The sequence below is a fragment of the Globicephala melas genome, chromosome 11 (assembly GCF_963455315.2).
Source record: "Globicephala melas chromosome 11, mGloMel1.2, whole genome shotgun sequence".
In the NCBI taxonomy this organism is placed as follows: Eukaryota; Metazoa; Chordata; class Mammalia; order Artiodactyla; family Delphinidae; genus Globicephala; species Globicephala melas.
This window is the reverse complement of record NC_083324.2, coordinates 87,676,606-87,692,615: the sequence shown is the minus strand read 5'-3', so window position 1 is coordinate 87,692,615 and position 16,010 is coordinate 87,676,606. Positions and strand designations below refer to the sequence as shown.

The window sequence follows — 16,010 nt, the reverse complement described above, 5'->3', positions numbered from 1 at the left end:
AATGGAAATCAAAAGAAAGCTGGAGTAGCAATACTCATATCACACAAAACAGACTTTAAAATGAAGACTATTAGAAGAGATGAAGAAGGACACTACATAATGATCAAGCGATCAGTACAAATATAGAAGAAAATGTTTCAAAATTCTATTTTCTTCAAACACATCTTCATCTTCCCCTAGTACTACACTGAAGTTCTCCTGAACACCTTGATGATGGTTGCACAACAATCTGAATGTAGACAATACAACTAAACTGTACACTTAAAAATGGTTAGGATGATAAATTTTGTTATGTATACTTTACCACAGTTTTTTAAAAAACATGTACAGAAATGCTTAGTTTTAATATTTTAATCCTCAATTTTCTAAAATGTATTACATCTGTAACAAGAAAAACACTAATTTAATACAAATATCTAGCTCATGTGTTATCTGGTATCTCTTAAGATCTTCAGAAGGGTGCTTGAATTCCTATTCCACATCTGGTGGAATTCGAAAGTTCTTGCTGAGATTTCTACCAATTTTTAGGAGTGGAGTTTGTTTCTAGTTTTCAGTTCCATATTGTGTTGAATTATTCCATGTTAAGAATTTTTTTACACACTCTCAAGAAAGCTATGTCCCTCGACATTGTATCTACCTAGACTCTGCTCAATTTCACAAAAGCAAGATAAAGCATTAAAATGCCTCATAGACATGTGTATTTAGAGAGTTAACTGAAGTTGTGGCGAGATAGAAAGTGGGGCTTGTTTATATTCACCACTCAAACAAGTTCAAGTTGAATATTAGGCACCCAGCTCTTCATTAACTCATTTCAGTCTCTCCATCCTGGTTGCTTCACACCTGTAACAACCCCACCTCACACCACATCCAGCTCCTACTAGATCTTCTCGATTTTTCCACACACTCTCTCCCACATTGTCTCTCCCTCAAGATTCCAAATTATTCTTTATCCTATAAGCAGTTTAGACCTCTTCTAGCCCCTACCCCTAAATCTAGCTATAAAACCCCCATGGCATCAGCAGAACTAAAGGACCCTTCATACACATCTTCCCCTTTTTAACAGGCAGCTGTGATCATGATAGGCATTTCTCCCTCCTTTCCAAACAAAAGGATCTGTCCTTTCTATACCATCCCATCTTTTTTCTCACCTAATTCACTATGGTTGGATTCACCTCCTTGAAAACAGTGGGCCATTCTTCTCTGTGGCGCCCTGCAGAGAATAACATTCATCTGACACTAGTCAGCTTAAGGGCTGCTTGTAGAACTCTGGAAACCCCCAATTTTGAGGGCAACTTGTGGAATCCATTTACTAGGTCCTGCTCATATGTGCTGGGACTAATTGTTGGCATAAACCCACTGCAATGGAGTCTACTGGGAATTGCAAGATATTCTCCTTCCTCTTGCATCCCAGAAAGGAACTCTATGGTGCTTGCTCAAGCCTTGAAAATGGAGCAGAAATAAGAGAAGAAAGATCTCACATTTAGCTAAACAAATTACTGTATAAAGCAAGATTCATTCATCTCAGGTGTGTAGGTTCTGTGAGGGCTTAGTAGTTAGTATTTATTGTGTATTTTAAAAGGAAAAATAACTACACGTGTAGGAAATAATGCTTTAAAAATGAAGGCACAAAACATTTTGAGTTTCTATACAATACTGGGCTGGCTTGGCTTTTACTAATCAGTTACTCTGAAGAAACTTCAAAAATGTTTTAAGTGATATTTTTTAAGTTGGTGTAAATAGATGATTGCTGATCTCTTAATACAATATTTTAAGTTCCTTAGCCATCTAGCAACAAGAACAACAAAAAACACCCACTGTATTACTCTGATAATGTAAGAGAATTACTTGTAAAAGAGTTTGAATCGCTGAGAGGGGGAAGATGACGGAAGAGTAAGAGGCGGAGATCACCTTCCTCCCCACAGATACACCAGAAATACATCTACATGTGGAACAACTCCTACAGAACACCTACTAAACGCTGGCAGAAGACCTCAGACCTCCCAAAAGGCAAGAAGCTCCCCACATACCTGGATAGCGCAAAAGAAAAAAAGAATAAACAGAGACAAAAGAATTAGGGACGAGACCCGCACCAGTGGGAAGGAGCCGTGAAAGAGGAAAGGTCTCCACACACTAGGAAGCCCCTTCGCGGGCGGAGACTGCGGGTGGCGGAGGGGGGAAGCTTCGGAGCCGCGGAGAAGACCGCAGCAACAGGGGTGCGGAGGGCAAAGCGGGGAGATTCCCGCACAGAGGATCAGTACTGACCGGCACTCACCTGACCGAAAGGCTTGTCTGCTCACTCGCCGGGGCGGGCGGGGCTGGGAGCTGAGGCTCGGGCTTTGGTCAGAGCGCAGGGAGAGGACTGGGGTTGGGGGCGTGAACACAGCCTGCAGGGGGTTAGTGCACCAGGGCTAGCCGGGAGGGAATCCAGAAAAAGGTCTGGACCTGCCGAAGAGGCAAGAGACTTTTTCTTCCCTCTTTGTTTCCTGCTGCGCGAGGAGAGGGGATTCAGAGCGCTGCTTAAAGGAGCTCCAGAGACGGGCGCGAGCCGCAGCTAACAGCGCGGACCCCAGAGACGGGCACGAGACGCTGAGGCTGCTGCTGCCGCCACCAAGAAGCCCCTGTGCGAGCACAGGTCACTATCCACACCTCCCTTCCGGGGAGCCTGTGCAACCCGCCACTGCCAGGGTCCCGGGATCCAGGGACAATTTCCCGGGATGAACGCACGGCCCGCCTCAGGCTGGTGCAATGTCACGCCGGGCTCTGCTGCCGCAGGCCCACCCCTCACTCCGTGCCCCTCCCCACGGCCTGAGTGAGCCAGAGCCCCCGAAGCAGCTGCTCCTTTAACCCCGTCCTGTCTGAGCGAAGAACAGATGCCCTCAGGCGACCTACATGCAGAGGCGGGGCCAAATCCAAAGCTGAAACCGGGGAGCTGTGCGAACAGAGAAGAGAAAGGGAAATCTCTCCCAGCAGCCTCAGGAGCAGCGGATTAAAGCTCCACAATCAACTTGATGTACCCGCATCTGTGGAATACCTGAATAGACAACGAATCATCCCAAATTGAGGAGGTGGACTTTGGTGGATTTTTTCCCCTTTTGCTCTTTTTGTGAGTGTGTATGTGTATACTTCTGTCTGAGATTTTGTCTGTATAGCTTTGCTTTCACCATTTGTCCTAGGGTTCTATCCGTCCATTTTTTTGGTTTGTTTTTTCACTTTTTGAAAAAATTTTTTTTCTTAATAATTATTTTTTATTTTAATAACTTTATTTTTTCTTACTTTATCCTCTTCCTTCCTTTCTTTCTTTCTTCCTTTCTTTCTACTTTTTCTCCCTTTTATTCTGAGCCACGTGGATGAAAGGCTCTCGGTGCTGCAGCCAGGACTCAGTGCTGTGCCTCTGAGGTGGGAGAGCCAACTTCAGGACACTGGTCCAGAGGAGACCTCCCAGCTCCACATAATATCAAACAGCGAAAATCGCCCAGAGATCTCCATCTCAACACCAACACCCAGCTTCACTCAACGACCAGCAAGCTACAGTGCTGGACACCCTATGCCAAACAACTAGCAAGACAGGAACACAACCAAACCCATTAGCAGAGAGGCTGCCTAAAGTCATAATAAGTCCACAGACACCCCAAAACACACCACCAGACGTGATCCTGCCCACCAGAAAGACAAGATCCATCCTCATCCACCAGAACACAGGTACTAGTCCCCTCCACCAGGAAGTCTACACAACACACTGAACCAACTTTAGCCACTGGGGACAGACACCAAAAACAAGAGGAACTATGAACCTGCAGCCTGCAAAAACGAGACCCCAAACACAATAACATAAGCAAAATGAGAAGACAGAAGAACACACAGCAGATGAAGGAGCAAGATAAAAACCCACCAGACCTAAAAAATGAAAAGGAAATAGGCAGTCTACCTAAAAAAGAATTCAGAATAATGATAGTAAAGATGGTCCAAAATCTTGGAAATAGAATGAGAAAATGCAAGAAACATTTAACAAGGACCTAGAAGAACTAAAGATGAAACAAGCAATGATGAACAACAAAATATATGAAATTAAAAATACTCTAGAAGGAATCAATAGCAGAATAACTGAGGCAGAAGAACGGATAAGTGACCTGGAAGATAAAATAGTGGAAATAACTACTGCAAAGCAGAATAAAGAAAAAAGAATCAAAAAAACTGAGGACAGTCTCAGAGACCTCTGGGACAACATTAAACGCACACCAACATTCGAATTATAGGGGTTCCAGAAGATGAAGAGAAAAAGAAAGGGACTGAGAAAATATTTGAAGAGATTACAGTTGAAAACTTCCCTAATATGGGAAAGGAAATAGTTAATCAAGTCCAGGAAGCACAGAGAGTCCCATACAGGATAAATCCAAGGAGAAACACGCCAAGAAACAAACTAATCAAACTGTCAAAAATTAAATACAAAGAAAACAAAAGAAGCAAGGGAAAAACAACAAATAACACACAAGGGAATCCCCATAAGGTTAACAGCTGATCTTTCAGGAGAAACTCTGCAAGCCAGAAGGGACTGGCAGGACATATTTAAAGTGATGAAGGAGGAAAACCTACAACCAAGATTACCCAGAAAGGATCTCATTCAGATTTGATAGAGAAATTAAAACCTTTACAGACAAGCAAAAGCTGAGAGAGTTAAGCACCACCAAACCAGCTTTACAACAAATACTAAAGGAACTTCTCTAGGCAAGAAACACAAGAGAAGGAAAAGACCTACAATAATGAACCCAAAACAATTAAGAAAATGGGAACAGGAACATACATATCGATAATTACCTTCAATGTAAATGGATTAAATGCTCCCACCAAAAGACACAGATTGGCTGAATGGATACAAAAACAAGACCCATATATATGCTGTCTACAAGAGACCCACTTCAGACCTATGGACACATACAGACTGAAAGTGAGGGGATAGAAAAAGATATTCCATGCAAATGGAAACCAAAAGAAAGCTGGAGTAGCAATTCTCATATCAGACAAAATAGACTTTAAAATAAAGACTATTAGAAGAGACAAAGAAGGACACTACATAATGATCAAGGGATCAATTCAAGAAGAAGATGTAACACTTGTAAATATTTATGCACCCAACATAGGAGCAGCTCAATAAATAAGACAAATACTAACAGCCATAAAAGGGGAAATCGACAGTACCCCAGTCATAGTAGGGGACTTTAACACCACACTTTCACCAATGGACAGATCATCCAAAATAGAAATAAATAAGGAGGCACAAGCTTTAAATGATACATTAAACAAGATGGACTTAATTGATATTTATAGGACATTCCATCCAAAAACAACAGAATACTCATTTTTCTCAAGTGCTCATGGAACATTCTCCAGGATAGATCATATCTTGGGTCACAAATCAAGCCTTGGTAAATTTAAGAAAATTGAAATTGTATCAAGTATCTTTTCTGACCACAACGCTATGAGACTAGATATCAATTACAGGAATAGATCTGTAAAAACTACAAACACATGGAGGCTGAACAATACACTACTTATTAACGAAGCGATCACCGAAGAAATCAAAGAGGAAATCAAAAAATACCTAGAAAAAAAGGACAATGGAGATAAGAGGACCCAAATACTATGGGATGCAGCAAAAGCAGTTCTAAGAGGGAAGTTTATAGCAATACAACCCTACCTTAAGAAACAGGAAACATCTTGAATAAACAACCTAACCTTGCACGTAAAGCAATTAGAGAAAGAAGAACAAAAATACCCCAAAGTTAGCAGAAGGAAAGAAATCATAAAGATCAGATCAGAAATAAATGAAAAATAAATGAAGGAAACGATAGCAAAGATCAATAAAACTAAAAGCTGGTTCTTTGAGAAGATAAACAAAATTGATAAATCATTAGCCAGACTCATCAAGAAAAAAAGGGAGAAGACTCAAATCAATAGAATTAGAAATGAAAAATGAGAAGTAACAACTGACACTGCAGAAATACAAGATATCATGAGAGATTACTACAAGCAACTCTATGTCAATAAAATGGACAACCTGGAAGAAATGGACAAATTCTTAGAAATGCACAACCTGCCAAGACTGAATCAGGAAGAAATAAATATATGAACAGACCAATCACAAGCACTGAAATTGAAACTGTGATTAAAAATCTTCCAACAAACAAAAGCCCAGGACCACATGGCTTCACAGGTGAATTCTATCAAACATTTAGAGAAGAGCTAACAGCTATCCTTCTCAAACTCTTCCAAAATACAGCAGAGGGAGGAACACTCCAAAACTTATTCTACGAGGCCACCATCACCCTGATACCAAAACCAGACAAGGATGTCACAAAGAAAGAAAACTACAGGCCAATATCACTGATGAACACAGATGTAAAAATCTTCAACAAAATTCTAGCAAACGGAATGTAACAGCACATTAAAAGGATCATACACCATGATCAAGTGGGGTTTATTCCAGGAATGCAAGGATTCTTCAATATACGCAAATCAATCAATGTGATAAACCATATTAACAAATTGAAGGAGAAAAACCATATGATCATCTCAATAGATGCAGAAAAAGCTTTTGACAAAATTCAACACCGATTTATGATAAAAACCCTGCAGAAAGTAGGCATAGAGGGAACTTTCCTCAACATAATAAAGGCCATATATGACAAACCCACAGCCAACATCATCCTCAATGGTGAAAAACTGAAAGCATTTCCACTAAGATCAGGAACAAGACAAGGTTTCCCACTCTCACCACTCTTATTCCACAAAGTTTTGGAAGTTTTAGCCACAGCAATCAGAGAAGAAAAGGAAATAAAAGGAATCCAAATCGGAAAAGAAGAAGTAAAGCTGTCACTGTTTGCAGATGACAGGATACTATACATAGAGAATCCTAAAGATGCTACCAGAAAACTACTAGAGCTAATCAATGAATTTGGTAAAGTAGCAGGATACAAAATTAATGCACAGAAATCTCTGGCATTCCTATACACTACGATGAAATATCTGAAAGTGAAATTAAGAAAACACTCCCATTTACCACTGCAACAAAAAGAATAAAATATGTAGGAATAAACCTACCTAAGGAGACAAAAACCTGAATGCAGAAAAGTATAAGACACTGATGAAAGAAATTAAAGGTGATACAGATAGATGGAGAGATATACCATGTTCTTGGATTGGAAGAATCAACATTGTGAAAATGACTCTACTACCCAAAGCAATCTACAGATTCAATGCAATTCCTATCAAACTACCACTGGCATTTTTCACAGAACTACAGCAAAAAATTTCACAATTTGTATGGAAACACAAAAGACCCCAAATAGCCAAAGCAATCTTGAGAACGAAAAACAAAGCTGGAGGAATCAGGCTCCCTGACTCCAGACTATACTACAAATCTACAGTAATCAAGACAGTATGGTACTGGCACAGAAAGAGAAATATAGATCAATGGCCAGGATAGAAAGCCCAGAGATAAACCCACACACATATAGTCACCTTATCTTTGATAAAGGAGGTAGGAATGTACAGTGGAGAAAGGACAGCCTCTTCAATAATTGGTGCTGGAAAAACTGGACAGGTACATGTAAAAGTCTGAGATTAGAACTCTCCCTAACACCATACACAAGAATAAGCTCAAAATGGATTAAAGACCTAAATGTAAGGCCAGAAACTATCAAACTCTTAGAGGAAAACATAGCTAGAACACTCTATGACATAAATCACAGCCAGATCCTTTTTGACCCACTTCCTAGAGTAACGGAAATAAAAACAAAAATAAACAAATGGGACCTAATGAAACGTCAAAGCTTTTGCACAGCAAAGGAAACCATAAACAAGACTAAAAGACAACCCTCAGAATGGGAGAAAATATTTGCAAATGAAGCAAGTGAGAAAGGATTAATCTCTAAAATTTACAAGCAGCTCATGCAGCTCAATAAGAAAAAAACAAACAACCCAATCCAAAAATGGGCAGAAGACCTAAATAGACATTTCTCCAAAGAAGATATACAGACTGCCAACAAACACATGAAAGAATGCTCAACATCATTAATCATTAGAGAAATGCAAATCAAAACTACAATGAGATATCATCTCACACCAGTCAGAATGGCCATCATCAAAATATCTAGAAACAATAAATGCTGGAGAGGGTGTGGAGAAAAGGGAACCCTCTTGCACTGTTGGTGGGAATGTAAATTGATACAGCCACTGTGGAGAACAGTATGGAGGTTCCTTAAAAAACTACAAATAGAATTACCATATGACCCAGCAATCCCACTACTGGGCATATACCCTGAGAAAACCATAATTCAAAAAGAGTCATGTACCAAAATGTTCATTGCAGCTCTATTTACAATAGCCAGGAGATGGAAACAACCTATTTGTCCATCATCGGATGAATGCATAAAGAAGATGTGGCACATATATACAATGGAATATTACTCAGCCATAAAAAGAAACGAAATTGAGTCATTTGTAGTGAGGTGGATGGACCTAGAGTCTGTCATACAGAGTGAAGTAAGTCAGAAAGAGAAAGACAAATACCATATGCTAACACATATATATGGAATCTAAGAAAAAAAATGTTATGAAGAACCCAGGGGTAAGACAAGAATAAAGACACAGACCTACTAGAGAATGGACTTGAGGATATGGGGAGGGGGAAGGGTAAGCTGTGACAAAGTGAGAGAGTGGCATGGACATATATACACTACCAAACGTAAAATAGATAGCTAGTGGGAAGCAGCCACATAGCACGGGGAGATCAGCTCGGTGCTTTGTGACCACCTAGAGGGGTGGGATAGGGAGGATGGGAGGGAGGAAGACGTGAGGGGGAAAGGATATGGGAACATATGTGTGTGTGTGACTGATTCACTTTGTTATGAAGCAGAAACTAGCACACCATTGTAAAGCAATTATACTCCAATAAAGATGTAAAAAAAAAAAGAGTTTGAATCAATCATTTATTATTTTCTGAAATCTTTCTGTTTATTCCTCTGTCCATAAGTTGAGTGATTCATCTGTTTCCTTTTGCTCACTGTCATAACAATCCAAAGCTATACACATAATGTTGTAGTGTACGCAAGACAGGGCAAGAGGAATGTAAAGGTAAATGGTAGAAATCACCAGAATGGTGAATGGAAGAGATTCTAAGATTCATCAGCATAAGAAATCAGAAAAAGAACACACCATCCAAAAATAGCCAAATGGATCATTCTGAATGAGATGTTGATATGAAGCTGTTAAGCTTTCAAACCAGAAAAGAGACAAGAATTTAAGAACGGAGGAGAAATTATCTAAGTGTATGTAACTTTTGTGTTTTGGCAGCCAGAAGAATAGCAATATTTTTCCTAATGTTGTCAGCAGTTAGCAGTATAAAGTCTCTCTACCTGGGATTTCCCTGGTGGTCTAGTTGTTAAGAATCCACCTGCCAATGCAGGGGACACAGGTTCAATCCCTGGTTCAGGAAGATCCCATATGCTGCAGGGCAACTAAGCCCATGCGCCACAACTACTGAGCCCTTGTGCCACAACTACTGAAACCCCCATGCTCTAGACCCTGTGCTTCACAAGAGAAGCCACCTCAATGAGAAACCTGTGCACCACAACAAAGAGTAACCCCTGCTTGCTGCAACTAGAGAAAGCCCATGTGCAGCAATGAAGACCCAGTGCAGCCAAAATAAAAAAAGACTCTCTACTTGCATTCAGCAAAATGGACTCTACTTTATGGAAGTGCTCAAAACAATATGATCAGCTCTGAAAATGACTGAGCTAGGTGCCAGGAAACTAGATTCTAAGATGAAGGTTGTCATGAACTTATCAAGAGACTTCAGGTCAGAGTCACTCACAGCCATCCATTCTTTCTTGTGTTCATTCAACAAGTATTTCTTGAAATGTTTATTAGTATGTGCTAACAAAAATGATAAGTTATAGATTGTAAGAATTAATTAGAAATGGCCAGTAGCCTCAAATATTTCCCAGTCTAGAAGGAAAGACAAATAACAGAAGTGTTTGTTGAACATCTTTCGTTTCAGGGTAGCACTACCTACCAGTATTGCTGAAGCAAGGAGGGAATCTTGCCTCACATTCCTCACTGTCCAAGGAAGTATCACTGGAACTATTCCACTCAAGCATTTCAGTCACGATGCAAATACACCATTGAAGATGAAGTTTGGGGTAAGACACCAGACTACCCAGCCTGCTGGCGTAGAAGAAGAGTCTCCAGATTCATTCTCAGGCTGCCATGTCTGGTAGCTACCACAGCTACAACATGCAACCATGAACTTTTCAAGAGCCTACAAAACAGTTTGCACCCTGAAAAAGACAAAAAGCAAAAGACTATGTGGTGTACAATTTTTTTAAATTATAAAATCAAAAATTATAATTAAGTTCTAAAGCCAGAAAGTTATTTCAACTTATCAGTTGCAACATAATATATAAATAAAGTTTGAAGTGAGCTGTGTATTTTAACATATTTGAAATAATGTGGGCTGGGGTAAGAGTACCCAGGACTCACAAAGGTCTTTTGGATAGTCACTGTAGAACTGGGCATGGATTCAAATCCTGGCTCAGTCACTGGCTGGTTGGGGACTTGAAAAACTGCCTTCAATGTCTTAAGCTTTAGTTTACTTTCTATAACAGGGGATAATGATATCAAACTTAAAGCATTATAATGAGTAACAAATGATTTACTACGTAGAAATTGCCTAGCATAATGCTGACACATACTGGTTTTTCAATAACCATTGTTTCTGTTTTCTTCTATTTCGGGGAGGCGCTGCTGTTTATACAGTTCTGAACATGTATTTGTGGGTAAGGATGTTTGGAATCAGTCACCAAATAATACTTTAACACACGGTTGATCCATTCATACTAATGTTTGCTTCACTCTGTATATGTGATGGTTGCTATCCTCTCAAACATTGGGCCCTAAGGAGCTTGTTAGGAAAATAACGATCTATCTATAGATGTCTTGACTTCCCAAGGTGGTGCTAACGTAGTAATAAAAAAAAAGAGCTTTTGCCCGGCTGGGTGCTGTTTACTCAAGGGATACTCTGTCGTCTCTTCAGAGAATTTCTCAACGAGCTTCTCCCATTCTTTCCTTTTCTTTCTTTTGCTGAAACTCCGTGGGAAAATAATAGAATTTGCTTTTGAAAAAGTCATCCATCTTCACGAGAGATACGCTTGACCGTATGATTTCTTTTGAAAATGATGAAGCCTTGAGTCATTTTCAGGGTTCACTTTTATTTTTATATTTGGTAGCTACAGTCCTGAAAAAAATCCCGTCTCTGGAGAGATACGTGATGAGGAATTGAGTGAAATTTTCATAATTCAGCCTGCATTTTTCTTTCTTTCTCAAAGTTCCATAATTAGAGAATAAGATATTGAAGATTCATGCAATTTCATAATCTGTTTATTAAAATGACTGGTGATATATGTGTGATCATGGAGGTCACAGGGCAGCCAATGAGTATAGGTGTATATTGGGGGAAGGGAGGACAGATAACTAAACTCCAAATTGAAGACCTTTACTTGAATAACACCTTTATTTGAACAACAAGGTGAGCTTGTTGGAGTTGTGTCCCTAAGTTTCCATAAGTGGAAAAACTCATACCACCTCTCTCCACACACCCAACTACATTGGCATATAGCATGAGGAAGAAAAACCCTTGTTTGGTTAAGTCACCAAGATTTCAGAGTTTGTTATCCTGGTATAACTTAGCCCATCCTCGTTGATACTGTAATCCTGAGGCACTTGTGGCTTTTTGTTTTTGTGCGTTTTCTGCAATAAGAAGAAAACCAGAATTGGCAATCTACCTGCTTCACAAGTTGTCATGAGGAATTAGTCCTGGGATAATTATTTTGTAAATCCCTTATATGTAGATTGGAAAATGCACTGCAGGACTATATATGTGAACATTAGAGTTTCTATAGATAGAATCACTCAGAAAAATGTTAGATATTTTTAATGTAAGAGTAGAGATGGTCTGTTATTGTCTCAGTATTGCGCTAGCTCTTACTAATCAGAATAATAAACTCCAACAAGCTCACCTGATTTCTCTTTTTAGCATCATATGAATGTCCTTTTACTTGCCAATGAAATAAATATTTGTTGTCTTAAAATCCCCTCCCTGTATACAAGAAAAAAAAAAAAGCTTTTAGTTTCAGAATTCCTTCTGGAAACTTATAAATATATTCCAGATTTCTCAGATAATAATTATGGCTCATCTCAAAATAGGCAAAAATAAATAACTAAATAAAATTAATTTCAAATCTACACAATGACTATCTTAGTGTCCTAAACCAATATCTGATGTCTAAACAAAAACCCTTTATGTGGAAATATAGCCCACTAAATACATTTTAGTTTTAGTCATAAATAATAAAATGATTGTTGGTTTAAAACCCCTCTTTGGAACTTGACGTTATTTCTCCAATGATTTCTATGCATCTTTGCAATTTTCACACTGAATATCTAGTTCTTTTATGCAGTTCCTTTAAATATATAATGCATATATCCAAATTATAACCTGGCTGTATCCTAAAAGTTTGTCTAGGTAGGCAGCTTGACACCCAGAATATATTTTTGTCATAGAAACAATGCTGTAAGTTTTTGAGAGGTTCCCAGGGTAATATACAAATACCTATTTGCCTTGTGGACGGAGCTCACAGCACTTGCAAAACTAGAAGGCTGTTTGGGACCCTGAGACTTGAGATGCGGGAGTGATGAAAACCCCAATAAAGGGCTTTAAATTAAAGAGAAAGAAGGGAAATCTAAATGGTGTGAAGAAAATGGACACGAGCTGGAGACAGAAAGGTGAAGAAAACACGAGGAATGGTGAGGAAGGGAAAGAGAATAAGACAGCAAAAAAGAGAGCCTGGATGCTGTTTCCAATTTCACTTTCACTTTAACCCTCTAGAGGTTAGTGAAGAATGAAATAAAGGTCAGGATGAGAAGCTGGAGGTGAAGGAGAGCTTTCTCTTTTCCCCTCCCATCCTCCCCTCCCAGAATCAGCCCGTTCAACCCCCCTCCGCCGCCCGCCCGCCCCCAATTCTCTCAATCTGGCCACAATATGGTGAGACAAAAAACTGTACACAAATTAAAAAAGACTTCAAAAACAAAGGCTGCCCAGTGAATTTTTATGTAGATAATTATAATATTGGCCGCTGTCTTTCAGAACAATTCCATGCTGTGGTTACACAGCTGTAATGAAGAGATCACACTGTGAAGTGAAAAGTCTCCTTATCCTCTGGGATTAGATTCAGATTTGCCTTCTTCCAGAAGGGTTTCCGAACGCAAGGAGAAGAGAAACAGCATAAAGAAACAACAGAAAGAATTGTCTTGATCTCTGTTTTGCGAGCCTGGAGAAAAGGTGCCTTTGCAGGAAACTGGGTTTGCAAACAAGGAACATCTTTTGTGTTGCTTTTTGGCAAAGTAATTGATTCTAGTCAGAGATTGGCTGGGTGCCACCGTGCAAGTAGTCTGTCTTATTCTGAAGAATACAGTAGGAAGAGCTGCAACTGAGGCTTTTTTATTCTTTTCTTATTATAGCCGACGTTACATACTTTCTTCCTGCTACCCCCTCTACTGTAACCAATGGTATGCAATTCATAGGTCACATTTTATAATATTTTTAAAAATTATAGAGAACAAAATAAAGCTTTTAAGACATTAAAAAAAAATAAGCTGGAAGAAGACAATTTCTTATAACCAGTATCCTCTCCCTTCCCCCACTCTGATTGGGATTTATGTTTACCTTTTCCATCCTAAGAAAGAAACCAAACCAAAACATTGTACTATGAGCAGAAAGGTAACAGGAATTTATTCAAACTTTATAAAGCTGATGCAGATAATACAAAGATGGATTTCACTGTGAGAACCGTACCAGGGGAGTATTCAGGGATGCAACCATTACATTTCTATTAGATTTGCTTTAATAAAAGTAAAAATTACTTAATATTAAGTTTTAATTAAATTTTGTTCCATTAAGAAAGAGATGGACATCTACCACTGATATTTTGTTTAGTAGCTTCTTCTGTTTAAGGGAACTTGGACATTTTATTATGACCATGAAAGGTATTATACAAATGATTTAACATTAAACAGTATCTAATAATAGGCTTTGGTGTAATTGACACTTTGAAAGCAACAGGAGTTGAGACCTTGCAGATGACCACAGAGAGGCTGAAGCCCAGAAGCGTGGCTTCCCTCCTCTCACAAAAGGGGCCACCACAAAGTTGGGGAGGGGCTGGGTAAATCCACTTCCCAGACACTCCTGCTTTCTTTCTTGAGCTGGGATCTGGGACCAGCTTTAAGCAATATCCATTTTGAGGACCCACTTGGCTTGGGCTTGGAAGACGAATCCCATGTCTAGAAAGGAGGGAGCAGAAGTAAGCCACCTCCCCTACATCTGGGAGGAGGCAGTTTGTCTGATTTCACACAGCGAAGGAAACATAAATGCTTCTCCTCTGTGACAGTAAAATGGGTTCTGCGAAATAAACATCCCAGCTTATTTTTCAAAATGCAATCCAGCAACAGATGCTACAAATCCAAACAAGAGGCCAAGCAGAAAAGGCTCTGATCATTGTTACACTGATTAATTGTTGTCAAAGCCAAGGGTGAAAGAAGAGCCCTTCATTTTAGCAAATATCCTGATGGCAACAGAGGACTCTGTTAAAGGATTATTATGTGTATTTTATTAAAATTTCCTGGGACTTCCTTGGTGGCGCAGTGGTTAAGAATCCACCTGCCAATGCAGGGGACACAGGTTAGAGGAAGATCCCACATGATGCGGAGCAACTAAGCCCATGCACCACAACTACTGAGTCTGCGCTCTGGAGCCCACAAGCCACAACTACTGAGCCCGCAAGCCACAACTACTGAGCCCACAAGCCACAACTACTGAGCTCACGCGCCTAAGCCTGTGCTCCACACCAAGAGAAGCCACCACAATGAGAAGACCGCGCTCTGCAACGAAGAGTAGCCCCCACTCGGCAAAACTAGAGAAAGCCCGCATGCAGCAACGAAGACCCAATTCAGCCAAAAAAAATTTTAATTAATTAATTAATATTTTAAATTTCATAAAATGTTTTGAAAATCTGGTATTATTCGAAATAGTTTTTAACCACAGGGTTATCAGATCATTGTTACACCTTAAAGAATTGAAAACAAAGTGATCCCACTTCATTCTACTGAAAATTTTAATTTAACTATCCAGGAATACACATTTGTAAAACATTCTTGACAGAAATAAGAAAGCAGTTTAGGGCAAAGAGATGAAATCACTCTGTGACTCAAATTTTACTCCTCAATAGGAAAACAGGAAGCTGAAGGAATTAATATTTTTTTTAATTTAAATAACACAGAGTCGTGACAACTTAATTAGGACTACTCAGAAGTAACTGATAGCTAAGCTTATTGACTTACTCTTCCTTTTATATGTGTGTATATATGGTAATGCATTTAACCTCTTTTTTAAAGGTTGATTTGTTTTCATTGTAAAAGAATACATGCTCATTAAAAAAAGGAAGTAAAGTAGAATAAGAAAAAAATGACCCATAGGTTTGGCACTTGAAGACGCTAAACATTTTAGCCAATTTCCTTTTATTTTTATTTCTTTACGTATATATATTTGTTCATATTTATGATATATTCATCTACAGGCACACACAATTTTGTTTCTCTGCTTTTTGATCCTTTCATACCTTTTCTCTTTAAACATTAAAGTGCATTTAATAAGACATTTTCTTTTTTTGATGATAATGGTAACCTTCATTATTTCCTAAAAACTATGGAAAGGATATATTAAAAAGATTAAAATCACCATCAATTCTATGACAGTGGACATAACCACATTCTGGTGTTTGTCCTTTTCACCCATAGTCCATGTACATCCATTCATTCATTTATTCAGATACACTTTTGGAGGAGCTATTATATTCCAGGCTCTGTTCTTTGTGCTAGGAACACAGCAGCGTATGAAACAAAAA

General features: G+C 39.0%; 1 long non-coding RNA gene across 1 annotated transcript in view; it reads left to right on the top strand.

Annotated features, from left to right (window-relative positions):
• The window catches only part of LOC132598155 (uncharacterized), a 34,481-nt gene extending 23,249 nt beyond the window's left edge, over positions 1 to 11,232 (top strand). Inside the window, exon 3 of the long non-coding RNA XR_009565925.1 lies at positions 10,055 to 11,232. This is a non-coding gene — a long non-coding RNA (uncharacterized lncRNA). The remainder of the gene's footprint in view (positions 1 to 10,054) is intronic.
• The last annotated feature ends 4,778 nt before the right edge of the window (positions 11,233 to 16,010 follow it).